General features: G+C 45.9%; 1 long non-coding RNA gene across 1 annotated transcript in view; it reads right to left on the minus strand.

The window, feature by feature from the left end:
• Window positions 1–325: 325 nt before the first annotated feature.
• Window positions 326–27,642, minus strand: part of LOC141926747 (uncharacterized) — a 51,852-nt gene continuing 24,535 nt past the window's right edge. The window contains exon 5 of the long non-coding RNA XR_012624197.1: window positions 326–444. This is a non-coding gene — a long non-coding RNA (uncharacterized LOC141926747). The remainder of the gene's footprint in view (window positions 445–27,642) is intronic.

The raw sequence follows: 27,642 nt of genomic DNA on the forward strand, positions 1-27,642 counted from the left end.
CCCAGACATCCTCTGTCAGCTCAAAAACCACACACTGAATATGTGCACAATTTCCTGAAGAAGTCTGATTACGGTCGTGACCACGTGTAGGCAGTAGACACAAACTGCTGTGTATGGGAGCACAGACTCGCTGGAGACAGTAGAACAAACTGGGTTTGCTCCAAGAAAATGGACAGGAACCCTAGAATATTTTCAGGTCAGAAATCTTCCTTTTGCTTGTACCAAGTTACAGAGAAGTCCACAAACTGAATGCAACCAATGAGAAAGGTTTTGTGTACCCACAGCCCAGTTAATTCCACCCACAAGCAAGCTGAAGTTTGCCTGATGAGCCTGTCCCCAGGGCTATTTCACCACCACTTGACCTTTCAGTCTAGAAAGGGGCTTACCTTTTCGCAGGCTTCTGAGGGTTCTCATAAAATCCTACTTCTTGGTTATTTACTGTGCCTGGGGACCAAAGAAAGAGACACATTTCCAAAGCCGTCCACGAAAGGCAGAGCAACTCCTGCTTTGGATCTGCCCCTAAGATGTCCTTGTCCTATGCAGGCCAGAGACTGATGTGGCACCCATTCCCACCCAAGTGACAGCAGGTTGACCAAATTCAGTAAACTTCTGTATCCTAAGAAATAAATGGGTGAAGCTAGGAACTGATGTAGAGTGAATCAAGTTGTTTTAAAAAATGCCTCTTACAGTAAGGATACAAATTTAAGATTTTCATTATTCCACTCCCTTGTTATGTCAAGGCAGTAGAGTACAACCACCACTTGTCCTTTCTTTATTCTCTAGTGGACATTTCAGTGGGAACTCTGACACCCCAGAGCAAGCTACAGTGAAAAAATTAAATGCTGTCCTACATCTGACAGCGAAGATATTTATTTTACGTTAGGGACTGATGCACAAGTATGTGTTAAAGAAAGCAGTCACTATTGATTCACCCTCCCTTCAGGATGCCACTCTAGCAAAGCTGAAGCCTAGAGCAGGCCGAAACTCTATTTCAGAACCAGGAAGCCATCTCTACGCCAGTGTTAGTGTGAGTTTGAAGGAGCTTCTCTCCACAAGTTGAAAACACAACAGAGAGGTAGGTCAAGTCTAACAAGCCCTGTAAAAACTTTGTAGCATCACTGAGGTCTTCCGCACATGCTACACCAGCTGTGCAGAAACACCTCCATGAGAAGGGTGCATTTTTACTTTGATTTTGTTTTGTTTTAAATAGCATTTGAGTACTCAGTTTGCCTGCTGTAAAGTCTGAGCCAAATATTCCTGTGGGCTCAGTAACCCCACCTACAAAGAAAGAAATATCCCAAACAGCTTCTGAATAGGATGTGAGAGATTCCCAATTCATGAACAAACAAGGAAAAGTAAAACAAACTTTAAAAACCCACTGCTTACATTGAAGCATAATGTTTCTGTGATTTAAAACCTCTTTTTATGGCCTCAAATGGCCTAATGGGTGCATTATCTTATTAGCTTTGATGACAGGGGCTGTACAGGACACCTTGCAGGTGACTTTGTTTTCAGCTCTTTTGGATGCAGACGTTGGTAACGCAGGGACTTGGGGCCAGCCTGGCTTTGGAAGAAATCCTGTGTTCTTCATTGCAGTACTTTATCACTACAGAAGACACATTTGGAGAGCCTTGAAAAAGTCAGACTTTGCCCCACTGAGGATACGCAAGAAATGAAAATCAATGCTGGGAAACCAAAGGTGCTGATATGTGCATTATTCATCATATGGATTAACACATCCCAGTGCACACGGCACACAGATGCAAGCGATCATCTTCATTTCATTTCATTGTTCGCACAAGCTCCTTTCAGCACAGAAAAGCTCATCAAAGCCCATGAGATCATGGCTGGAAACTAAACACTAAAAAGCTTTCACCAATGATAACGCTTAAAGAATCAACTTCCAAAGAGCAAGTCGAGAGAATGGAAATGAGACAAGGTTTCCTTCTCACCACTGCTTTGATGGACAGCATTAGCCTGTGACATGTCTCGTTTCTGCATCTTCCAAAGTGGAGCTTGTGGAAAAAGCAGGGTTTGAGAGCATTTATTTGAATTCTCGGCAGCTGCTTGGTTCAGCCATGCTCGAATCTCTCACTTATTCTTTGCAAGTCATCTGTAAACAGCCAGGGAAAGGGCTTTTTTTTCTCACAAAACGTTTGGGAAGTGCCTCTGTGTGCTAAATATCCAGAATTGTGCACATACAAAAATGTATTTGTTCTTCCATTTGCAGAACCTCCCAAACATCGTTCATAAATAGCAACTGGAGTGACTGTGCTTTGAAAACCGCCACCGCTGAAAATGGTTTTTAATAGTTACTATCTGCATACTTAGAGAAAGGTACATTCAAAAAACTAAAAGGACAGCTGTGAAATAAAGGCTTTTTGGTTCTTTGTACAACTGCCAGATACTGCTTGCAAAAAAAGTAATCTCTTCAGGTTCCCTGTCAGTGTAATTTAAAGTTCTTCTGCTCGCGGAGGCCATTCAACAAATTCCTGGGCTAATGTTCAGGTCCAACAGGTTCCCCCCCACATTGCTGTACCTTTGTCCATGACTGCCAGCGTTACTGCTGTACCAGACTTAGCAGCCTGCCACATGACAACACACCAGCCTCTGTGTTCATTCAGAAATCCATGCCTATTTTTTGAATCCAGTCATTTAGGACATCCTCCTCTGCATCGTATCAATTGCAGTGTACGTCACCAAGGCAATTGCCCGGTGAAATCCAGCCAAGATTGCCAGTGGTGTTCCCAGCCCACGATTTCCGCATATCAGCTCTGCAGAGCAGTTTGAATGATGCAAATGGGGTATAAAAACCCAGGGTAGCTGCAGAACAAAAAATTCAGCTTATGTACATTTGTGCCTCATTATTCCCTGCCTGTGAGCATAGGTTCCCTTCTCCCCAGCCTTTAGGGAGTGCTGCTCCACAGACTGATCTCTTCTCATGCAAATAAGTGTTCCCCGTGCATGAATAAGCAAAGAAGATTGTGTTTTCCTCCTGCTTTAGAGAATTCAACCCATCTGGAAGCAGAAACGATGTTACTTAGGTGATGGCACAGGGCAAGAGGAAGGAATAGCAATAGCGATAGAGATGTGTGTGAAAGCTGAAGGAATACGTCCAAACTATTTTACAAGCACTTAAAATACTAATTAGCAAGTCAAGCTGCGACGAAGACAGCAGTTAAAATTAAACAAATAATTTGGCTGCTAATGCTCCTGGGCTTGCTGTAGTACAAGCAGTGCCTTTGTATGGCACCAGACGAGAAATCTACATTCACATCCATCCTCACTCTCCCTTTCCCGGTTCTTATTTTTTTCTGCAGTGTGATCCTGTTGGTTAATTGTTAGAACATGGGGAAAGATCTCCCTCTCCAAAAAAAGGCACAGCTATGTTTAAATAAGACATAGCCCTTCCCTTCCCCTGCCCAGGGCACAGCAGGCACAGAAGCAGCAAGAAACTCAAGCTGTGAAATCTTGGTCAAGGAGCTTTGAGTTGCTTAATCTGGGCTGGGTTGATGCCTTTCTGATGACATGTATTGGAATTTCAGCAGAAAAGCAAAATAAAAGTCTCCACTAATAGCATTTTGGTTTTGTTGCCTTTCCTTCTATTTGAAGGAGAAAAAAAAAAAAAAGAGAAGACTCCAGAAAGGTAGATAGCAATGATGATTTTTCCCATCCTTCAGACACAACATAGGAAGAAAGACTTGCTCTTTCACAGCATGATGAATCCCATCATCACACCATCACAGCCTGAACACCAACTTTGCCACACATTCACAAAAAAACCCCGTTGGATTGGCCACCTGAACCCCCTCAGCCTGTGGTCTCATGAAAGGCCACCTGCTGTCCCTCTCATGCCTAGGTTGGCCAAGCTGTCCAACAAAACTCTGAATGGCAAAGGTGGTGTAAAGATTTGTCAACTCCTGCCTCAGGAATTTGTTTATCCCCCAATTAATTTGGGATTGGTGGAAACTTCTGTACTTATTGCCCATAGGTGCTGCCACTAGGCACCTTTAGTTTGGAGATACCTCATCCTAGTCATTGCAGCTGAAAGGATATTAGAGCATGAGGAGTGCTGATCTAATTCAATGGGGGAAATCTCCAGTTTCTGGTGATTTTTTTTTAAAATATATGCATCTTCAATAAGAGCTGTCACAGCCAACTCAGCTTCTCTGATAAGGTCAGGGTGGGGAAAGAGTGAGGCTTGTCAGTGCGTTAGCTGGACCGTTTACTGCACATACAATCACCAGTGACCAATGTATGATGGGAGAAGCCACACCATGAAGCAAGCAAACAAAGTCTTTAGCTTGTGTCAGGCACTGACCAGCCATGACAGGGGAAAAAAGATGTTTTCCATGACAACAGGAGACATTGCAAAATGACAGATGCACTGCACAAATGGAAAAATCCTTCTTCCTAAGCCAGAGTCCTCAGAGTGCCCCACTTTCCTCACCCATTGTCCTCCACTTTAATATGTGGGTCTCTCATGACAACTGGGACTTCCAGTTTCCTCTAAGCCATGTGAGCAACAGTTCCCTTCCAGTATTTTCCACCTTTTTTTCTGTAGGAAGGAGAAGGGAGGGAGCCTGCAGGTGGGCTTGGGCTGCCATCCAGTTTGGCTCTGCCCCAAGAGCTTGTGTGTACCAAGGTGGTGTACCGTGACGTGCAGCCACTGGAAACAGTGAAGATGCAGCTGAGAGACAAATCCTACCCAACCTTGCTGCTGCTGTCTCATCAGAGGTGGCACTCGGTGCCCTTCTGCATTTGCCTCCTTCTCCAGTGCTATCTGCTCTTATAAAGGGCAGTAAGGACAGCAGTTTGCCTTATTTCTGAGCAGAGGACCTCTTTTAGTGCTTCTTGTTCCAAGGATACGCATGGTCCCCATCCTCAGTTGCTTTTTTTTACAGGAGACCAGCTCCTTGGTAATTAAATCCAGATATTTGGCAGCTCACACACTTGTTGGTGGGGTGAATCCCTCCTGCCTGCTTTGGTGTGGTATCACCAGTCCAGTTCTCTCTCCCTGGTTTCTCTCTAAATGCATCACCTAACATGGTGGTCTGCCTCATTAGGTGTGATAAACTTTCCTGAGGGACATCTGAATAAAGAACAGACACTTTCCAATAGCTGGTGCCTTCCTCCTCCTCACAAAGGTGAGAGATGTGCTGGACACATGCTACCTCTGCACCATCCCCCTGGAGTCTCTCGAATTGAGCACATTGATCGGGATTTAAGGACAGCACTTTGACAACTGAACTTGCAATAGCCACCCAGTTCCAGGAGATGTTGCTGTGTGCTTTCAGCTAAAGGCCTGGAGGAGATGCACACGGAGCATGGGAATTGCAGCGTTAGGGAAAAAATTTTAAGTGCTCTTGGAGTGAGTAGCATTAGTGTACGAGTATGGGTAAAAGCGGTATTTGGGACAGTTCTGCACTTTACAGGCTGTGAAGCAGAGACGCCTCTAGCAAAAAGCAGGTGGGTGGTAGTGTCAAGGATTGGGCCCCCATTTCTAGACATCTCTCATGCCTCAGACTGTGTTGCTTTTTCACGTTTGCTGGTATGATGCCATGCAGAAGGCAGGTCACTGCTTTAAATAAAAATTCTGTTCTTCTCACCTGCCTTTTGAACTAGAGTAGGAAAAACCTTCCAATCTTTCTAGATCACCACATGGCCACTTAAACACAACCCTCTAGAGAACAAGACAACAGGAGATGTATACACTTCTAAGCTTTTAAACAAGAGCCTGGATCATAATTTCTCCAAGGCTATGAGCAAAGTCCCCGGGAGCGCCGGAGAAGGGACAGGGCTCAAGTACAGTGTGACTGGAGGAATCACTGATGTGCCCAGATGTCCTGGTTTAACTGGGTCTGTCCCGGCGCGCCAGCAAGATTAGTCAGCGCGCTGCCTTGGGGTTTGCTCAGGGCAGAGTGTTCGTGTTGTCTTCTGTCGCCCCCACCCAGGCTGCAGCCCTGGGAACGAGCTTGTTCCCAGCTCCCGGCAGGAGCCAAGGACAGCCGCCTCTTCGCAGGGTCATTACCCGTGCTCGGGGTCACCCTGCATGACCCAGCCTGGGGAGCCTGCCGCCTACATTTGTTTGTAAAGACTGGCCACCCTACAAGGAGAAATAAGGACAACCGGAGAAAACAGGAGCATGTAAGGTTGCTTGGATTCTGTGATTCTATAACCACTTGTGTGCAAAGTTATACACGTGTCCAGGGTCATCCCTATACAGCCAAGTACCTGAAGCACACATTGAATGTTATTATTGTTAGAAAGGATCTGAGTGTACGACGACTAATGCACAAAATCCAATAGTGTCTAGACACAAGTCTGGTAACAGTAATTCTTTAGTCATGCTCAAGACTCTGCTGTGGCGGGGAAGCAATGTGTAGGGGGCACAAAATCCTGCTCTGTGCCCAATAAAATTGCTCACTGCAGATGGGAGACAGTGCTTAAAAAAATCTGGGCACCTTGATGCTTTACACTGAACTTTGATCCCCAAACAGAAAGCAGTCCTCAAGACAGAGCCTTGCTACTGCTTCCTCTCCAGCCAGCCCTTAACCTTGTGGTTTTACTAACAATATGTTGAAAATAGACTAGAAACTTGACTAGGATATGTAAAAAATAATGGAGAGCAGGGAAAAAATGCGCTGTTTTGTGACTGAAGCTGGCTGTGGGCACAAGAAATTGGATGTCTGCCGATCTCGTTGAGGAACACAGGGGCTTGAAACCTCCATCTGCTGTTATTTCTGCCCATCCCAGAGGGCTGCACCTCAGGACATGGACTGGTGCAGAAGCAGCAGCTGGCTCCAAAAGCACGGCATGGGAAGAATTAATTGAAATATATACTTGGTGGTGACCTCTGCATTGGCATGCTCTGAAACATCAGCTAGAAAAGCGTGACATAAAGGTAGTGGTGGGCAAACACGGGGCCAGCCATGAGTGCCAACACTGAGCAGCTGGGGTGCAGCTGGGCATCTGGATTGGGGAGTTAATTTTAAAAGTATTTGCATTCACTGAAGTGCCTTACTGTTCAAAACAGCCTTAAGGATGCTGCAGAATTGGAGCTGCAGCTCCAGAGGCTCCCGATCTAAGTAGCTCTAATGAAATAGGGCCACAGAAGGTACTATTTAATCTTTAGCAATGGTAAGGTCTCAGCTTGCACCAAATATCACTCTTCTAAGCAGCACCTGGTTACTTGGAGGGCGTGAGCCCTGGGCTAACCCCAGAAGGTTGCAGGAACAAAGTCCCCCTGTTTTTGGTGAGAAAGACATGAAATGGAGGAGGGAAGGAAAGCATAATCCTACAGATGCAGCCTGCACGAGACCACTTGTGTTCAGGATGGGCCACCAGGCCCTGGCCTGTGTCTCTGAGCAGTGCAGGTGTAGCCAGGGAAACTACAGGCCCCTCCAAAGGCTGGAGAATGGGTTTCTGCAGGTGCACAGCTCAGTAGGTCAGGCTTGGCCAAGACGCAGCCTAGCACCAGCTCCACTCAATACAAATCTTTCCAATAAAATGAGAAAAACCCCTGCTTCCCATCACTTGGCTCCACTTTCAAAAAGAGCCATTGTGGCTATGTAAAAGAGTATGCACTTTTTATGCTTTTGTGTAAACTTTCCCAAGCTCCTCTGCTCCAAGTTACAGTGCTGGGAAAAGGCTACTACATGCCTCTGAACAAGCCCGACAGCCCATTACTGAGCTGGAGTTGAGCAAAGCAGAGATTAGTGTCAAAGATGCAGTCCTCCCCATGTGTGATTTGCTCTCCAGAGAACTGCACTGGGCATCTTCCACCACTTCAGTTTCTTCCCTCCATCCTGAGCTGCACCAAGAGCACTGCCATCAATCTGCTGGCTTGCACTGACTTGCAAGGGGGATGGATCCGAACAGATGGATGCTCAGACCCTTCGCTGTGTCCTGAAATACTGAAATACTCATAACTGGAATGGGCAGGCTTGAAAGCCTAAACTGCTTTCATCTCTTCTTTGCATGCACACAGGCACTTATAGACATAAGAGGCATCTTTATCCTTCATTCACGAACAAATGAAGCCAATCCATTCAAAAGCATTCACTGCTGTGTGCATATAGGGGTTTACAGACATGAATATCCTTGCACCACCGACATGTAGAGAAGGTCTGAAGCAGATTTGAGTTTACGCTGGAGTCTGGCCCATGACATTTAACTTGCATGACAAAACCAGAAGTTGAGCATCATCTATTAAGATTAGATCCCGACGTCAAAGAGTTTCAAATTAGAAGTACAGACAAAAGGGAAACAAGCTCTACCTCACAGCAATCTCCTATTTTGTTCATTGAGACTCTAATTGCTTCTATTTTTAATTGCATATTTATACCACAGACTATTTCTTTCCCTTTAAGGAGACAGGAGTGAAATCGACTTACAATATTTCTACATCTTTTCATGAAGGTGCTGAAGTAACTGCCTGCTCATTTTTACTTTTTGAAAATGTATTTTAGGGCTGCAAAAAAAAGGACTTGATAAATACCAGAGAAATGAAAAGTCAGTGTCTCTTCCCAGCTGGGAGATCTCACTGTGGGTAGGGGAAGGAGCCCAGCCTACAAGGCAGGAACAAGGCTTGAGGGCCTGACCCACATGAGCCCATAGCCTCTTCTTTTCAATCCTTGATAAATTTGCTTTCAAATCCTGCTTTGGTCCAAGTTCTGGGGATTCGTTCCAAGTCATACTGGCCTCATATTTGTATTTATGAAGGTTATGTAAAAGAACATGTATCTTCAAAGTGTTACAATACAATAGGTTTAATGTAAAACCTTCAACATCTACATAACGCAAGAAAGACCAGCTTTAATAAACAGTGCTGCCTCCTCTTCTCTCCAGCATCACCCCAGGCTTCCCTCCACCCCCTTTAAAAATGAAGGGGTTCTTGCTAGGGCTAAATTTTAAATTTAGGCTAGTTTTAGTGCTGTGGTGCTACTGAGCAGCTTCTTCAATTAGTAAAATCCCTGAGCTTCCAGGTCCACCACAGCCAGCCAAGGGCAGCAAAGCCACCCTGGGAAAAAGAGTTTGCTACCTCAGCCCTTCCTTGCACCACGCTGCAGAAGAAGTGAGTTGCTCGTTGCAATTCTTCATGCTACAAGGTCAGTTCTCCTGGAGTGAGGACACAGAGGTTCATCCCTTCATGCTACTTGAAGCAGATCTCTCCCTCTGATCCATGGAGAGACAAACACCTCTCCTTGTTAAAGACAATGGTGAATCAGACCTCTTTTCTGTTTTTCATGCAAATCCCTTAGGAAAGTGTTGGGTTAGAAATCTCGTACTGATATTGCAGGTACAGATACAAATGTGATCAAATGAAAATGTAGTTAATCTTCTTTTCAGTAAGAACTGCTGCTTGTGATGGTAAGATTTTGCATTTGGTCCAGAAGGGTATGAATTTGGCAATTGGTCCAGAAGCGTATGAATGAAACAGTATTCCTTCATTGCTACCGTTTATAACCAAAAAAGCTATTTCAATAGTGAAAAAAACCAAACCCTGAGCACAAGCACTTTCTTTTGCTCAGTATCTTTCGCTGGCAAGTTTCAGTAGACTGCAGTTAAATAAGGCTTCACCATCTCCCCGAGGGCTGGAAGTGACGAAGGCTTCGTTCAGATGAAGAACCGAGTCAGATGTTAAGGTTTAAATTCTCCCTGCTGCCAGTGCAAAGAACCCAAACGGGGGAATCAGACACCTCCATGTCAGCCTTCAGACATCTTAAATTAAGCAGTCAGAAGACAAACCGTCTAAGGTTAAGTCTAAGTGAGTTGAAAGCTGTAAAGAATCAAAACTGAAGCACTGATAGACAGAAACCTCAATTTACCTAAGCCCAGCAGACCCCACCGTGTCACATTTATCTGTTTTATGACTGATAAACGTGGATAAAAGTGTTTTTAGCAACTAACATATCACTGCTGCAGAAAAAAAAAAAAAATCCTTTATTGCCCAGAATGTTCCTGTTGGAGCCTGTGACCAGCCGTAATACTGACTTTAGGAGTCTACACTTACAGAGCTGTTGGGAAACTCAAAACAGGCTCCACCTAGCAGGAATGTTCAATGGGGAATTGTGGCCTTTGACAGTGTTGAAAAACCAGCTTCAGAGCAGTTCAGGTTTAAATAAGCCTGGTACTTCTAGGTCAGGGTTTTTGTGGAGAATGCTAGGACCAGTTTTCCTGTTCAAGGATGAAGGTGTGGCAAGAGAGGTGGTAGTGCTTTTTTCAGACTTGCAGGAGTCATACTCTTCTAGTCCATGTCTTCACCTTCCAGATCTTCACCTACCAAATCTTCAGGGTGGATTTGGGAAGGCGAGGGGGAAGAAAACAAGGCAGGAGAAAGCACCCTCCATCTCATAACCCTTAGTGAATGAGGGAGTAATGAAAAGGAATGAAGGCAAAAACCCACCCTGATACTTTAGCTTCCAAATTTAAATTTTGTTCAACTAAAAATTCAGAAAACTCAATTTTTCACCATTTTTTCAACCAGCTGTAAATTTTGTCCAATCTTTTTAAGTTGGATCATTACACTGGAGACCCCCATTACATTGGGGAAGGCAGGGGGAAAAAAAGGAAGAAACCTACTTGAAGGGATGTTTTAGGGATAAAACACTTTCTGGAGGTGGCCTTTTTTGGGAATTTGTTAAGGCAGGTGGACAAAATATCCAGTGTGACCACCAGGTACCTGTAGAGCAAATGGAGGAATGTGTTTGGGCTTTATTTTTTTTTTTTTTAATGTCTCACAGGATCAGCACTTCAGGAAATAAACCTCAGAGGCACTATTTGGGTACCATGGAGCTATGCAAAAATGTATGTAAAGCCTAAAAATCAAGGAATAGTGCTAATGCAAATCTCTGATGACCTAGTTGTGGGCTCACTACTCATCCCTTTCAAACCGTTTGCTTCAAAGCAGCAGTTCTGCTTCGGAGCTGATCCAAATTCTCCCCAAGCTTTTCTCAATGGGCCATAAGTGCTTAGAAACCAGCTGAAGGCTGCTTTCCCTTCATCCCTCCCGGACATATTGAAGCAGAAGCTTCTCCGTTTTTTAACTGTGACTAAGGGGAGGAAATCTGTTGAGAGGGTTATTGCTCCTGCTCAGGCTCTAGATATGGCTGCAAAACTCTGCTCTTACAGCTTAGTAAAAAAGTGCTGTGAAGTGTGTATGTAGTTTGTGCACACTGAATTTATTTCAGGAATGAACAAGGATGCTAGTACACAAGTGGTCCATCAGTGCGTCATTGCAATCCTCCTCGCAACAACAGAGATGACTACAGAGTCAAAGTCTATCTCCATCCTTTCAGCTGAAAAACAACTAGACCTCTACACAAAACTAATTTTAATAGGCAGTCTGTGCTGTGTGCTCTTGACATTGAATCTAGCTGTCATCAGCTTGTTTGAATAACACAATTATTCAGGTCAAAACGGACCTTGGGAGGTCTCTAGTCATCCTCCTTCCAAAAGCAGGAGCAGGAGAGATCCCAGGAGGGTTTCCTGAGTAACCCCACTTGTAACCAGGCTTCAGGTAGAGTACAAACCACAACGCTTTGACCCAATGGTCTGGCCAGTTTTCCCACACATCTAGTAGTCCACCCATCCAGACCGTAACAACCCAACTTGGATAGAAGAAAGCTGGGGGAGATCAAGCATCAAAAGCCTGGTTGAAGTCAAGGTAAGTGACATCCGCTGCCTTCCCTCATCCACAGATTCAGTTGTCTCTTCTCAGAAGGCAATCACGTTGGTTGCACTCAATTAACCCTTTACAAGTGCATGGCTATTGCCAGTCACCACCTCCTTCTGCTGCTGCTCAGAAATGTGTACTCAGAAATTTTCTGAAGGAGCAAAGCAAGTCTGAGCCCCATTTCCCCTGAGCAGTGGGCAGCCTGGGTCTGATGGGCAAAGAACTTTTAGGTTGTAAATCAAACTGTCAAGAAAGAGCTACAGAAGCTACCAGCCACAGAAGCCACTTGGAAACTACCAAGAGCAAGATGAACTTCAGAATAACAAAAGCCAAACAAAAAAACAATTCCCTGAGGTATAACAAACCCCACAAACAAACACCAAAACCCAAAGAAAAACTCACCCCCACAAAAGTCTGCCTGTATAAATAATTCACAAACGGTCAAAAAAACAAAACAGCGAACCACCCACTTCCCCAGACTGCCAAAAATGAAGAGGAAAGACAACAATAACAAAGTCAACAGCCATCCAAACAAACTGCCCAAACCCAGAAACAATAACCCCCTATCTCCCAACCTGCTGAAAAGACCAACAGCAGTAATGTTCCTTGCTGAAAAACTATCCAGAAAAAAAAAAAAAAAAGGCAAAAAGAGAGACAGAAATCAAACAATAGTTTGTTGGTTTCTTGGAAATATTTATGAACAATATTCAGAGGAAATGTTCTCAAGGGGAAGTCACGTAACCAAGTACAGAAACGAGGCAGAGATGGGAAAACAGATGGATCTGGCTCTCCAGAGAGGACTTCTAATGCCTAATGAGCCCAAAGTCATCAGTTCATTCCCACCACGCACATACATCAAGCCTCTGACAAAGAACAACCTCATACCTTAGCTACTGACACTCCTGAAGAGATACTTTAGCTGGCAAGAGTTTGGTTTATTAACTCAAAAGCTGACTGATGCCAGTAAAGATAAAGTCATTCAGTTTTCAGAGGATTTTCCAACCCATTCGCTTTTTTTTAGTTGAATATTGCAAATGTTCTTTAACTAAATACCCATAGGATGGTTTGCTGTTAATGGTCCTTTCATTTATTTGCTTACAAGTGAGAATTTTGCACCAGTGGGGACCATTTTTGCACACAAAGTAACAGACCACAAGGCAGGTATAGATAAGTTAGAATAAAACAGTGCAATAGCTATGACTTCTGCTCCATGGAAAGGTAGATGTCTGTGGTGGTTTGACCTTGGCTAAATGCCAGGTACCCACCAAGTCGCTCTATCACTTCCCCCCCCTTCCCCTTTTTTCTCAATAGGGCAAAGAAGGGAAAGAAAATAAGATAGGAAAACAAAACAACCCTTGTGGGTAAAACAACAGCAGTTTTAATATAAGCAAAGCGAAGCAAAGGTCCGCGCGCGGAAGCAAGAAAAAGAAAACAGATTTATTCTCTACTTCCCATTAACAGGCGATGTCGGGCCTTCTCAGGAAGCAGGGCTCTGATATGCGTAGCGGTTGCCTCGGAGGACCAAGGGTGACCCCACCCCCTTCCTCCTTTCTCCCAGCTTTATACTGAGCAGACGTCATATGGTATGGAATATCCCTTTGGTCAGTTCGGGTCAGCTGTCCTGGTTGTGTCCCCTCCCAAGATCTTGCCCACCCCGTCCCACTGTGGGGGGGGGAAATGTCAGAAAGAGCCTTGGTGCTGTGTAAGCACTACTCAGCAGTAGCCACAACACCAGTGTGCTATCAACACCCTGCCAGCTCCCAGCATAAAACACAGCACCATGAGGGCTGCTACAGGGGAAAACCAATTCTGGCTCAGCCAGACCCGATACAGTCTCCACCCCTTATTCCATACCATTTACGTCATGCCCAGGTCCCACATAACACTCATTTATTCATTCCGTAAGCTTTCTTCACTCCTCTAGATGTTCAGTGACTTGGCTGCCATCTGTCAAGGTGGATGTTCAGGACAGGAGCAGTATGTTTGACTGTTGGACTCCAGCACCGGCTAGGTTTGGGTCATCATCGCATGTATCTGGTTCACTCTTCGTCGTTCCTACTTCCTCTATCACTTCCTGTAACATACAACTCAGCTCACAGATTATTTCCCCCCCAAGGTTAAATCTCCTTGAGGCACACACTGAGTAGCCCCATTCTCCCGCATTACCCACCAAGTACATCCAGGTCCCTGAGCAAAAACAATCCCACGAGTGGGCTTGCCTTTTCCCAAGGGAGGAGCAATCCATACTGCCTTCCCCAGCCATTTCCCTGTGTGTACTACAGGGACCTTATCTCCTCCCACAGTATGAAGGGGTTTTGTTTGGGCAGGACCAGGACGGTTAACAGATCCTCTGGTATTAATTAGCCAAGTGGCTTCTGCTAAATTTATATCCCAGTGTTTCCATCCCCCATTGTCCAATGCTCTCAACATAGTCTTCAACAGTCCATTGTATCTTTCAATCTTTCCAGACGCTTGTGGGTAATAAGGGATGTGATACACCCACTCAATGCCATGTTTCTTTGCCCAGGAGTTTATGAGATTATTTCGAAAATGGGTTCCATTGTCTGATTCGATTCTTTCAGGAGTACCATGTCGCCATAAAATTTGCCTTTCAAGACCTAAGATGGTATTTCGGGCAGTGGCATGATTTACAGGGTACGTCTCAAGCCAACCAGTAGTTGCTTCCACCATAGTGAGTATGTAGCGCTTGCCTTGGCGTGTTCGTGGCAATGGTCCAATATAGTCAATTTGCCAGGCCTCACCATATCGAAAACTCAGCCATCGCCCTCTGTTCCAGGGAGACTTTACTCGTGTGGCTCGCTTGATTGCAGCACATGTTTCGCATTCATGCGTGACCTGTGAGATGGCCTCCATGGTCAGGTCCACCCCTCGATCACGAGCCCATCTGTACGTTGCATCTCTCCCGAGATGCCCGGATGTTTCATGGGCCCATCGAGCTACAAATAGCTCACCCTTGCGCTCCCAGTCCAGGTCCAGCTGAGCTACTTCAATTTTAGCAGCCTTGTCTACTTGCTCATTGTTTTGATGTTCTTCGGTGGCACGGCTTTTGGGCACGTGGGCATCTACATGACGTACCTTTAGAGCCACGTTTTCCACTCGGGCAGCGATGTCCTGCCACAGTGCAGCAGCCCAGATGGGTTTACCTCTGCGCTGCCAATTGGTCTTCTTCCACTCCTGTAGCCACCCCCACAGGGCATTAGCCACCATCCAGGAGTCAGTGTAGAGATACAGTACTGGCCACTTTTCTCGTTCAGCAATCTTTAGGGCTAGTTGGATCGCTTTTACTTCTGCAAACTGACTTGACTCGCCCTCTCCTTCAGTGGCCTCAACGACTTGTCTTGTGGGGCTCCACACAGCAGCTTTCCACTTTCGATGGTTTCCTACCACACGACAGGATCCATCAGTAAACAAAGCATACCGCCTTTCATCTTCTGGTAATTCGTTATATGGTGGTGCTTCTTGGGCACGAGCCACCTCCTCAGGCAGTGCTCCAAAATCTCTACCTTCTGGCCAGTCCATGATCTCTTCCAGGATTCCTGGACGGTTGGGTTTTCCCAGTCGAGCTCGTTGCGTGATTAACGCTACCCATTTACTCCAGGTAGCACTGGTTGCATGGTGTGTAGAAGGGATGTTTCCTTTGAACATCCAATGTAGTACAGGCAATCGCGGTGCCAAGAGGAGCTGTGCTTCTGTACCAACAACTTCGGAAGCGGCTCGAATCCCCTCATATGCTGCCAGAATCTCCTTTTCAGTTGGAGTGTAGTGGGCTTCTGATCCTCGATATCCCCGGCTCCAAAATCCTAATGGTCGACCCCGAGTTTCACCTGCTACCTTCTGCCAGAGGCTCCATGTGAGGCCATGCTCCCCAGTTGATGTGTAAAGTACATTTTGCACATCTGGTCCTGTCCGAACAGGCCCAAGAGCTACCGCCCGAGCTATCTCCTGTTTGATGTGCTCAAAGGCTTGTTGTTGCTCAAGACCCCACTCAAAATTGTTCTTCTTTCGGGTTACTTGATAGAGAGGGCTCACCAGCTGACTGTAACCTGGAATGTGCATCCTCCAAAATCCCACAAGTCCTAAGAAAGCTTGTGTTTCCTTCTTGTTGGTCGGTGGAGACATAGCTGCTATCTTGTTGACAACCTCCATAGGCACATGGCGGCGTCCATCTTGCCATTTTATTCCCAAGAACTGAATCTCCTGTGCTGGTCCCTTGACCTTGCTTTTCTTTATGGCAAACCCAGCTCTCAGAAGAATCTCAATTACTTTTTGTCCTTTCTTGAACACTTCTTCTGCCTTGTTGCCCCACACAATGATGTCATCGATGTACTGTAGATGTTCAGGGGCATCACCCTTTTCCAGTGCAGTTTGAATTAGTCCATGACAAATAGTGGGGCTGTGCTTCCACCCCTGGGGTAGTCGATTCCAGGTATATTGGACACCCCTCCACGTGAAAGCAAACTGTGGCCTGCACTCTTCTGCCAAAGGAATTGAAAAGAATGCATTGGCGATGTCGATTGTGGCGTACCACTTGGCTGCCTTTGACTCTAGCTCATACTGGAGCTCTAACATATCTGGTACAGCAGCACTCAGTGGTGGCGTCACTTCGTTCAGGCCACGATAGTCTACTGTCAACCTCCACCCTCCGTCAGACTTTCGCACTGGCCATATTGGGCTATTAAAAGGCGAATGTGTCTTACTGATGACACCTTGGGTCTCCAGTTGACGGATCAGTTCTTGGATGGGAGCCAGAGAGTCTCGGTTCGTGCGATACTGCCGTCGGTGCACGGTCCTCATGGCAATTGGCACCTGTTGTTCTTTAACTCGCAACAGTCCTACAACAAAAGGATCTCCTGAGAGGCCAGGCAGATTAGACAACTGTTTGACCTTCTCTGTGTTCACACTGGCCACACCAAAAGCCCATCGGTATCCTTTTGGGTCTTTGAAATACCCCCTCTTGAGGTAGTCAATGCCCAAGATACAAGGGGCTTCTGGGCCAGTTACAATGGGATGTTTTTCCCACTTATCCCCGGTCAAGCTAACCTCGGCCTCCAGTACTGACAGTTCTTGACATCCGCCTGTCACTCCTGAGATCCAGATAGGTTCTGCCCCTCTATAACTTGATGGCATTAATGTACACTGTGCCCCGGTATCGATTAAAGCCTGGTACTTCTGTGGATTTGATGTGCCAGGCCATCGAATCCACACTGTCCAATACACCCGATCATCCCTTTCCTCCTCCTGGCTGGAGGCAGGGGCCCTCTATTCCTGTTCTTGGTCGGAGTATTCACTGTCTGACCCTTGCTGTGCCAGGCCGGAAACTCCTTCATCAGGGCCAAGGGAGGTGATCTCATTCTTCCTGTATCTGGGAGATCGCTGATTACTTTCTTGCGGTTTCACGCCAGCTACATTAACAACCTTCTTGGATGTTGTCTTCTTGGCAGGGGTCTTTCCTCGCAATTCATGTACACGAGCTTCCAATTTGAAGGTGGGTTGACCATCCCACTTCCTCATGTCCTCCCCCTGGTCACGCAGGAAGAACCAAAGTTCGCCACGTGTCATGCGCCTAGGTTTCCCTTTCCCTCTGGCTGGGGTGGAAGAGAACCGATTTCTTGGGGTGCTCCTGACATCTAAGGCACTTGCCCGTAGAGATGAGGAGGTTCCAAGACTCTCTTCAAAGTTCTGAAGCCAGGAAGAGACTGCCTCCACAGTTGGCGTACATCTTAGTCCTTCTCCCATATCCATTTCTGGATAGTACATCGCAGCCAAGCCCGCAGAATACGAGGATGGTGCACCTTTAATCACCTTCCTCCACATGGCCCGTGTGCACAGGACATCCTCTGGATTTTTAGGGGCTTCATCATTATTTGGATCACTATAGATGACTTCCAGCACTGCTAGTTCTCTCAGGTACTGGACACCTTCATCCGCAGTAGCCCACTTCCCTGGGGAGTTATCCGTAAGATCTTCCTTGAAAGGATATCTTGCTTTAACGCTTGAAAGGAGCCGTCTCCACAGACTGCAAATTCCTGTTTCTTTTCCAATTCCCCTTTCAATTCCTCGATCTCTAGCAAGGGAACCCAGCTGTTGGGCTTCCTTACCTTCCAGCTGCTGAGCATCAGCCCCATTATCCCAGCATCGAAGCAGCCAGGCAGCAATCCGCTCACCCGGCTGGCGGCTATAGTCTTTCCGCAGATCTCGCAGTTCTGATGATGTCAGGGACCGGGTAGTTTCTGCCTCCTGTTTGAGTTCTGTTATTCCCTCTTCTGACCCCTTTGCTGAAGGACCCGCTTCTTCCTCCTCTTTTTCGTCCCTTATTAATCGAGGGTATGGACCTGTTGTTCTCCTTGTCCACTGTTTCTTTTTTACTACTGGGGCAATCTCTGCTGTTATTGTTTTTGTTTGAGTTCCCGTTTCCACCACAGTCCTTTGAGAGCACTGAACTGCAGCTCGATAAGCATAGGCCAGGCCCCAGTACAGCGCTAGGAGTTGCTGATTTTCATCGGGATAGACAAGGCACCCTTCTATCAGGTGTTGTGTCAGTTTTGCGGGGTTGCTTGCCTGTTCAGGGGTAAGATCCCAGGCTACAGGAGGTGATAACCGTCCTAGGAATCTGCCCAAATCCTTCCACTCCCCCTGCCACCCAGGGACAGGCCGCCTCAGGGCACATTTTGGTATTCTCTCACCCAAAATTTGCTTTCTCTTACACCAAAAACCTAACGAGCTCCACACAGCCCACAATAGGCGAATAGCATTAATGAACAGTATCAAAGAGCTAACATAAGGATTAATAAGTACTTCGGGAGCTTGCAGAATAAAACCACTCATGATGTTCCCAATTTCTTCCAGCATGTTCCCGAGCTTAGCAAAATAAAGATAAGCAGAGCAATAAACAAACCCGTGACCAGCACAAGAGCTTGTCGCTTACTAACTGCTATAGCTATAGCACAATTAATATAAAACTGCCGTTGTCCCGCCCCACGTTGGGCGCCAAAATAGACTGTGGTGGTTTGACCTTGGCTAAATGCCAGGTACCCACCAAGTCGCTCTATCACTTCCCCCCCCTTCCCCTTTTTTCTCAATAGGGCAAAGAAGGGAAAGAAAATAAGATAGGAAAACAAAACAACCCTTGTGGGTAAAACAACAGCAGTTTTAATATAAGCAAAGCGAAGCAAAGGTCCGCGCGCGGAAGCAAGAAAAAGAAAACAGATTTATTCTCTACTTCCCATTAACAGGCGATGTCGGGCCTTCTCAGGAAGCAGGGCTCTGATATGCGTAGCGGTTGCCTCGGAGGACCAAGGGTGACCCCACCCCCTTCCTCCTTTCTCCCAGCTTTATACTGAGCAGACGTCATATGGTATGGAATATCCCTTTGGTCAGTTCGGGTCAGCTGTCCTGGTTGTGTCCCCTCCCAAGATCTTGCCCACCCCGTCCCACTGTGGGGGGGGGAAATGTCAGAAAGAGCCTTGGTGCTGTGTAAGCACTACTCAGCAGTAGCCACAACACCAGTGTGCTATCAACACCCTGCCAGCTCCCAGCATAAAACACAGCACCATGAGGGCTGCTACAGGGGAAAACCAATTCTGGCTCAGCCAGACCCGATACAATGTCTTTGTAATTTAGCATCTATTTGAAGAAAATGTAATTAAGCACTGGGGTCATACTAAGATTTTAGTATTGTGTTGCTCTAATGTTTGTTTGACCATAGGTAGGAAATAATTGTTTGACCTTTCAGAGGATATCACAAATAGAGCACTTCCTCATGCATACATCAAATACACCTTCTATGTCCCTAATCAATATTGACATTGAAAACCTCACTGGGAGCTTCTGAACAAGCAGAGTCCTTACACCAAAAGTCTACAGGGAAAGCAAGTCTACCAGGAATAAAACAGCTTCCTCAAACGGCCCTTTGAAGTCTACATTGACATCCATACAGCTTTCCATTTATTAGCAATTAGTGGTGCTGTTCACCATCCACATAAGAAAATTTATTTGTAAGCCTAATTGGCATCTTTAGTACTTGCAACTGTCTCTTCAGCCCGAATTTTGGAGGCCGAGGTAACAAGTGGCTCATCTTTTGCAGTCCCTCCAGGACAGCACAGTTGCCCAGGCCATGCAGCTGGGACATCCAGTGTGGTTTTCACACCAAATGAGGGCAGCATGGTGTTTCATTACACAAACACAGGTCTGAGCTCTCTCTGAAATAATTTGTGCCCAGCAGGTAGAAATAAAGCTGAGATTGTTCTCAGGCATCTCTAATTTCTGCACTAGCAAAGCAAGGCTCCAATAATGAATACTCAGCATCTGATGCCATCGTCCTCGCTCTGCTCAGAGCAAACACAGGAAACATCTATTTTTGCAACTGGATCTGAAAGCCCTTGCTATTTTTTTCTTAAAAGCTAGCTTCAGAGAGGCCACATCAGGGCTGGTGGACCTTGTTCCCAGGATGGCTCAGTGTCCCCCTGCAAGCAGAGGTGAGCGACTATGGTTCACACGACACATTATATTTCCCAGTCTGAAAGAACTGCTTAAGGGATATCCAAGCTTGCATCACGTGAATTTGGAGACTTGTTTACAACTAGTAAACCCGGCAGCCTAGGCAGACCTTTTGTGGACATTTATAATCCATGTCACCAGGCTACACAAGCCCTGTCCAAGAGAGGGGACGCAGCAAGTCCTGCTCGGCAGAACAGGCTGTCCTCTGCCCTTCTCAGCCTGTTATCCAGGTCCTTAATCAGAGTATGACATCATCGCTTTGCCCTACTCTAGATTTATCTTTAGCAGAAGAATAGCATGATTGCATCGGTCACAAATGCATTGAGACAAACTTGCTGTTTATCACTAGAAATATGTGATTCAGGACTTCATGCCTCATGAACGTCACACAATCTCCAAGGAAATTTAAAGAAATTCCAGGCAAGTCTCCATGGCCCCTCATACGCAGCCAGCCAGCATTTATTAATCTTAGAGGCCATTTAAAAGTTCTGCAAGAATAAAAAACCCAATTTTATGTACACTTTAAATATACGCTATGTTTGATATCCCACATTAAGTTTCCAGGGACATTGCCACTATGCTAATAATCTATTATCACTAAGTAATTCCCATTTTTCATTCACAATTTACAGTACTATTGAGTCTCTTACAGCATTTTCTTTTTTGAGTTCACCAAGTGTTTAAGCCAAGGAAGAAAGGAAGGTCAAAAGAAACTAAGCAACTTGCTGAAGGTCCCTAAAAAAAAAGGTAACAAAACCCAGGTGTCTGCACATCAGGTCAGCACTCTTATAAACATAGATTCATTTTACAGTCTTTCAAAGGTCAAAGTCACAAAGAGGTTGAAAAGAGAAAATAAAAATATATGTACACAGAACACTTCGCACACCAAAACTAGAGATACAAAGGCATTTAAGAAGCCTGAATAAAAGCAATATCACTTGTTGACCATCAGAACCTGAGTATGAACTGTAACTCCATGTAGGGAAGTAGCACCAGAACTTCCTTGTCTCCAAATCCCACGCTAATGGACCAAGCCTGATGGGGGGAGGAATGAAGCATGACCCCCAACAGATTTCAATCCCCCCACAACCCTCTTCTAACTGTGATTTCCACTAGTATAGAACCTCTACCATCTGCCTTGCCACTTGAGCGTTAGGAGCTTTAGAGCTTTACTGGGATTGCAACCTTAAGTAAAACTACCAGCCATTTTTCTCACCAGCTGGTGAGATAGGAGTTGTTTTGCTATGTCACTCGAGTGAACAGGGATGTCACAAATTATGATTACTATTTTAAGCTGGAAGAAGTTAGGGTATTTCAGCACTGGAAGTGGGGTGGTCTTTGAAATAAAATTCTGAGCAGATGATAAAAGTACAAGTTTAGTTTTCTTAATGTCAGCAGGGTAATGTCACAAGAGAACACATAATATTGTTTCTCACTCATACTCCCCTATGGAAAAGGACTGCCTACCCACTGGAGAGACTAAATTTCTTGTTTAGAGAAGTAGAAGCGATCACTGCAACTTGGTTTTGGATTTCCATTTGCTCCGTTAACCTCATGTCCATTATTGTGGGGTTTCTTAAGACCTGTCTGCACGCAGACGCTTCCTAGTATATTTGTACCTCTAACCTCAAGTACAGACGATTTCAGTGCTGAAGCACTTAACCATTGTCTACACTGGGTAAAAAGGTACTAGAAAACATCTTTATGGACACTGACCCTTACAACTTTCCAGTCTTCAGCTCCTCCAGTGCCATCGCAGCCGGTTATGCCTCTGTTGGATTCCCCCTGACCGCTCTTCACCTTCTTTCCAAAGGTGAAACCACGGGACAGCTTCAGTGTTCACCACCCTAAGAGGTAACTAACAGACACATTCAGTGTCTCCCCTCAGAGACAAGCTCAGAGTGATCATGTTTTAAGAAACACATTGCATACACAGATCCATACCATTTTAGATGCCCTGGGAACATTTGCTATTGTACAAGTGTCAGGAGAAAAAAAGCTCACCCACCTCTTGAGTAGTATCAAAACTATTCTTTATGATGTTGCATAAAAGTGACTGCTATTGATGCTCCAAGCAGGGAGTCTTAAGCACCACAGGTCAAACATTGGCCAGATGAGCTATTAGAAGCGAGCAAGGAATCTCAGTGCTCCTGAAACCATCTTAATGATTGTCATCTGCTTGGAGAATTTGTTTTCTTAAAGAAATGAGAAGTTTGGGTCCTTTGCTGAGGAAAAATAAAACCCCCAACACTCTCCAAAAATGAGAAAGCAAAACCCAAACCCCACCTTTGAATCAGAAATCAACCGTAACTACACTCTGAAGAGAACCCAAGCTGTATAAACATCCCTGCTCACTTCAAAGGGCAATACCTGAAGATGCCTGTGAAGCAGCCAGGCACATGAACAGAGGTGATGAAGGGAAGGCAGAGCACTTTTAAGACTCAACAGCCAATGATTCAGCTTGCTGTCAGATGGCAGCAGCTCAAAAGCTCTGGTATCCAACAGTCCAACCTCCACCACACCAAGTAAGAGCTGGGATAGTTTTCATCCCAGATGATGTGCGCAGATGTGCCCTGCCTGAATCTCCTGAATCCTCAAGAAGCTCATAACAATTTATTTTAAACTTTTTGACACTTTAGGACAGGCTAACAGAATATCCATTCTTTTTTCTTCCCTCCTTGTCCTTTCTCTGCCTCCCCTCATGCTCCCCCTGAGCAGGATGGGAACATCTCCCATTTGATGGAGCATCTCCAGCCACGGTTGAACGCCTACAGTCAGCAACACGAGGAGGTCAGCCCACAAAGTCATTACGGCTGCTTGAGTCAGTGCTTGGGTTTCCAGATGAAAGCTTCCCGCAGGCACTAATCCTGCTCTTCTTGGCCCAGCTACTCACAACCCCACAGCCAAGCAATGATGCTGTTGTCACACATCACCTTTACTTAATCCTTCCCGAAAGCTGCACAAAAGTTTCAGAGCAGGCAACCTGCCGCCATGACGAGTTTTTACAAGCTCTGAATTGCAACACCCAGGTGAGCTCTGAAAGAGGTGGCACCCCTGATCCTCACACTCTGATCCTCTTCCTACAGCTATTTCAGCACTGAGGAACACTAAAGCTGAATGTTGGGGGGCTTTCCTTCCGGGAGAAAGTAAATGTAGTTCCTGGCCTTTGACAACGTGACTGCTGCATTGGATGGTTTAGCCCAATGGGCTTTTAATGCAGAGATTTAGCTCTAATTCAGTTTTCCAGAGTCAGCTGTCCCCATCCTACCAGATTCTCCTAGCAGGGACATGCTCCAGGAAGGGACATTCAATTTGGATGGATAAACAGTAATGGTTGCCAGCAGGAGAGATTAACTGTTAAGGTGAAAAGGTTGTCAGCAAAGCTGTGCTGAATGTTTTCAGTGAAACCTGAGACTCAGATACTGACCTCCAAACCCAGGTGAGCACAGGAGGAAGCACAGCTCGCATTGGTTTGGAGATGCACCATTTCCTCACAAATAAGGACCTGGTTTCGAGAGTTCATCTTTGAAACAAAATGCTTAATAGCAAGTGAGATTCACATTAAAACAGGTGAAGTGTAGGATCGTTAAATGTAACTGTGGCAGCTGATGAACTTGAACCAACATCAGGTCTAGATGAGTGCAACATACCTTCTCCAGAAGGCACTTTGCAACCCATAATTTTCCACGATTAAGGACATTTAAGGGCAGAGTTTCACAGAAATGGATGAATTTTGAAAAACTTCTTTCACTTATGTTGTCTTCCAGGGTGAAGGGAAGGACACAAGCCAGGTAGCTCTTGGTTTCTGTTAAGAAACTTCACTTCATTTGAAGTTTTGAGTCCTCCGTGTGTGCTGGCTTTTCCCTGCTACAGCTGATCCAACACCTCAACACCCCAGCAAAACACAGTCCCTGGGCACTTGCCCTCAATGTGCTTGCCACCATGCTCCTGGCAGAGTGAAGAGATCAATCCAAAGTATCAGGTTTGGGGGCTGGAGGAGTGAAGGGTAAATGGAAACATATGCGGCATTATTCACATGGCTAAAATGTACCCGGAAGTTTCCCATGACTTGCATGCTTGCCTTCCTTTATATATGTATTTTTAAATAAAGCTTGGCAGCAGTTCAGACCTAAGATTAAAATAACCGCTTTGTGTCATCCCAAGGCAAAATCAGAGGGCACCTCTACGCTTTGACAGCCACTGTGCCCCTGTTGCTGGCACAGACTGCGTGAGGTCTGGCTCCTCCTGAACAAGCAGGAGGCAAGACACATCCTATTTTCACGGGCATTATTTGGAGACATTCATGCAGCACGCAGCCCTTCCCTCAGTCATGCTTTGCTTTGTTTGGAAAGCTCAGTTTGGGAGGTTTTTAAAACCAGCTACCAGTTCCTATCCTCAGCAGTGATGACCTGTACTACACACAAGTCCATATGGAAAAGGTCCGTATTAGGTGGTAGCATTACACCGTAGGAGCGGTCAGTTCACCCCAAAAAAGTTATGAAACTTGCAGTTAAAGATCAGCTTCTCTAGGGCTGGTTTGCCAGAGAATCTGGCTTTTCATTTAGAAATAGATTTATTTCCCCAACTATGAGGGCCTGAGTGTTTGAGAACAAGAACTCAATGTTCACAAGCCACTAAGCAAATAAAGACCCTGAGGTTTCTTTGTATTTAAAAAAAAAAAAAAAAAAAAAAAAAAAGTTATGACTGAGGCCTGACTCATGATTTTAAAATTCTTGGAGGTAGCGAATTTAGTAATTCTGTAGTCTCTTGTGGATTGGGACTTTCATGAATTTCTTTGCGCATAGCTAACAGAAGTTTCACACAAGCCTTTCAACCCCATAGCAGTACTACATGGAAATCTGTTTCATTGAATGCAGTCCAGGAAAAGCTGGTCTGTGACTTCTGCAGGGGATACTAATGAATAATACATCTAGCTGTTTTCAGCAAATTCAAATCTCTAATGAAAAGCAAAGGCATATTCCCAGTTTGAGCTCCACTGAGCATCAGGTCAGATCCCAGCGATGCAAATCCACAGACAGAAGCAGAGTATAGACCTTCAGCCTGACTTAGCCTGAAGCACACAGAAAGCCAAAAGCTTTGCTTTAAACGTGCTACTTCACTTTTTAAAAGAGTGATTTATATATATTGGCTTACACTATTGGATGCTATCTTTCAGCACAACCATAGCATAGTATTTTTTGTATGTAACACTGCTGCACCACTTCAAATACCCGAGGTCATTCAGTGCTTAAGCAACAGGAGTCTAGAGGAGTTTCAGACCTACATACGCACTGGGTTGGGAGTGGCCGAGCCTCCAGGACTTCTGGTGTCCAGAGCCTTAACCACACACAGTGATCAGAGGACAAACAGCCGAGCCTCACAGCATGGTCCCAGAAGCACGGACTCATCTGTGCCACATGGTGCTGACATCCACATCAAGGAGTAGGCTGGGTTTAGGGGACTCTTTCACAGGAGAGAAAGCAAGACACAGGGTCGGTAGGTTTGCTTTGCAGTAAATATCACCGCTCCTTGCTGATGCTTCATTATTACAATTTTCGCTGTGGGCCATCTCCATTTCCCACAGCCCGGCACTCTCTGGAGCACGGTGTGCCTTGCCTGCAAGTTGATAAGGCTGCTTTATGATCTGTGGTGACTGGTTTTAATTAAAGCTGCCTTCTCTCCATTGCTTCTAGCCTTGTGCAGGCAGGAACACAAATGATTTCATCTTCTCTGATCCACCAGATGCCAAGCTCGCAGTTACGAGCTGCCATTAATGAGGATGCTTCTCTCACTGCTCCTGCTGGCTCAAGCCGAGTTGGAAGAAGACAACTAGGGAGAAGATATACAGCGACAGCAAACTAACCCTCCACTTCACTACACCGACTGAGCAGAAAACTGGTTAAGCACACTGCCTTCAAACCTCCCCATCTCGAGAGCTCCTGGAGGGCCACAGCAGAGGATAATGAGAAGTCAGCCCAAGAAAGCCACTCACCTGCAGGCACTTCCAGGGCAGCAGACAGCTTTTAGTCCTTTGAACTAGTGAGACAGGTCCCAATCAGGAAAGCACAGTGTTTCTTACTCGTGGGAGTCCTTCCTTAATTCCTACCGACACCTTCTGTGGGGGGGTATGGAGGTTAGGGGTCCAGTTACAGCTGGAGTCACATCTGGAGTCACTCTTCTACAGGTGGGACCGAGGACATTAATGGGCCTTGACTGCTCTGAACCTCTCTTGCCTGGGCCTCATGGCTGCCTGCCCAGGAGCACCCAGGCCATGGCCGAGCTATGCCATGGGTTGTCCATCCTGCACTGACCTCAGCCTACTCCTCTGCATGATCATGGGGCTTTTGGAAACCTGTTGCTGTGGTCACCCGGCCCTGTCACCTTGCTCAGGTACAGGGGGTCAGCTGCTCCCTGACATCAGCTGAGGCCATCTCAAGCCCTGAGCTGAGCATTGTGAAGCCTGTGCCCCCCCTGAAGCTCCAGGTGCTTCAGACGGATCCCCAGGCCTGTCACAGGGGGTGCATAGGGTCTCAGGTGGAGCTGTCCCAGGGCCACCCCACAGCACCTCAAGTCCCGTTTGCCCTCAGCACCCCCGCTAGGTTTCCTGGTCCAGGCAGCCTGGGAACCCCTAAGCTAGTCTCGTCTGCTATGAGCCCCTCAAGGTGAGAAACCCCAAGTTGGCTGGTGGATTTGGGGGGCCTGGGGATCATGGTGTTGAGACAAAATGGTGTTTTGCCTCCCTGACCTGATACTGAGATCACCTGTGGAGGTCAGGAAAATTTCAGACATTTTTTGCACAAAGCCAGGCTCAAACAAGCTTTCCATAGGCACAGAACTCCTACCTCATGTTCTTCTCACCCTTATACTGTGTTTACAGTACGCAAGGTTCAAGAAAGCCATTTTTACCTTCAAAGCACCCTGATGGAGGTGGAAAAAGAAACAAACCCCAAACTCTTGACCCTGTATTCCAGGTGGGGAAGTCAAGCAGTTGGACCTTGCTTTTAGGACCACCTTTGGCAAAGATAGTATTTAAACTTTATAGCACCATACCACTGACAGATAATATTCTTGTTTGTGGAGTGGGAGGTTGTCTTCTTCCCCATATAATAGGAGAGCAGAAGACAGAGCTGCTGACAGCCTTCCTCAGCCGTCAGCTCGTTCATCCCAGCCTCCCAATGCTTGAGGGCTCTTAAAATGTAGATGGCAGGCACCACAGCTGCTGTCAACTCAAGATTCCCTGTTGAGGGTCATGGTGGGAGATGTCAGTCAGCAGAAGAAGTTATGGCAGACTCTGTGGTGCTCTGCACCACAACATCTTCGTCATGCAAGCATGCAAATAAGGAACATTAAGCCTTTAAGTACTGGAGCTGATGAGAAAGCTTTATGGTCACTTCAGGATAGCAGGCAGTTTCATCTCTTTAATGTGTGGGATGCGTAGTGTCTTATTT

Source organism: Strix aluco, chromosome 8 (genome assembly GCF_031877795.1).
Source record: "Strix aluco isolate bStrAlu1 chromosome 8, bStrAlu1.hap1, whole genome shotgun sequence".
NCBI lineage: Eukaryota > Metazoa > Chordata > Aves > Strigiformes > Strigidae > Strix > Strix aluco.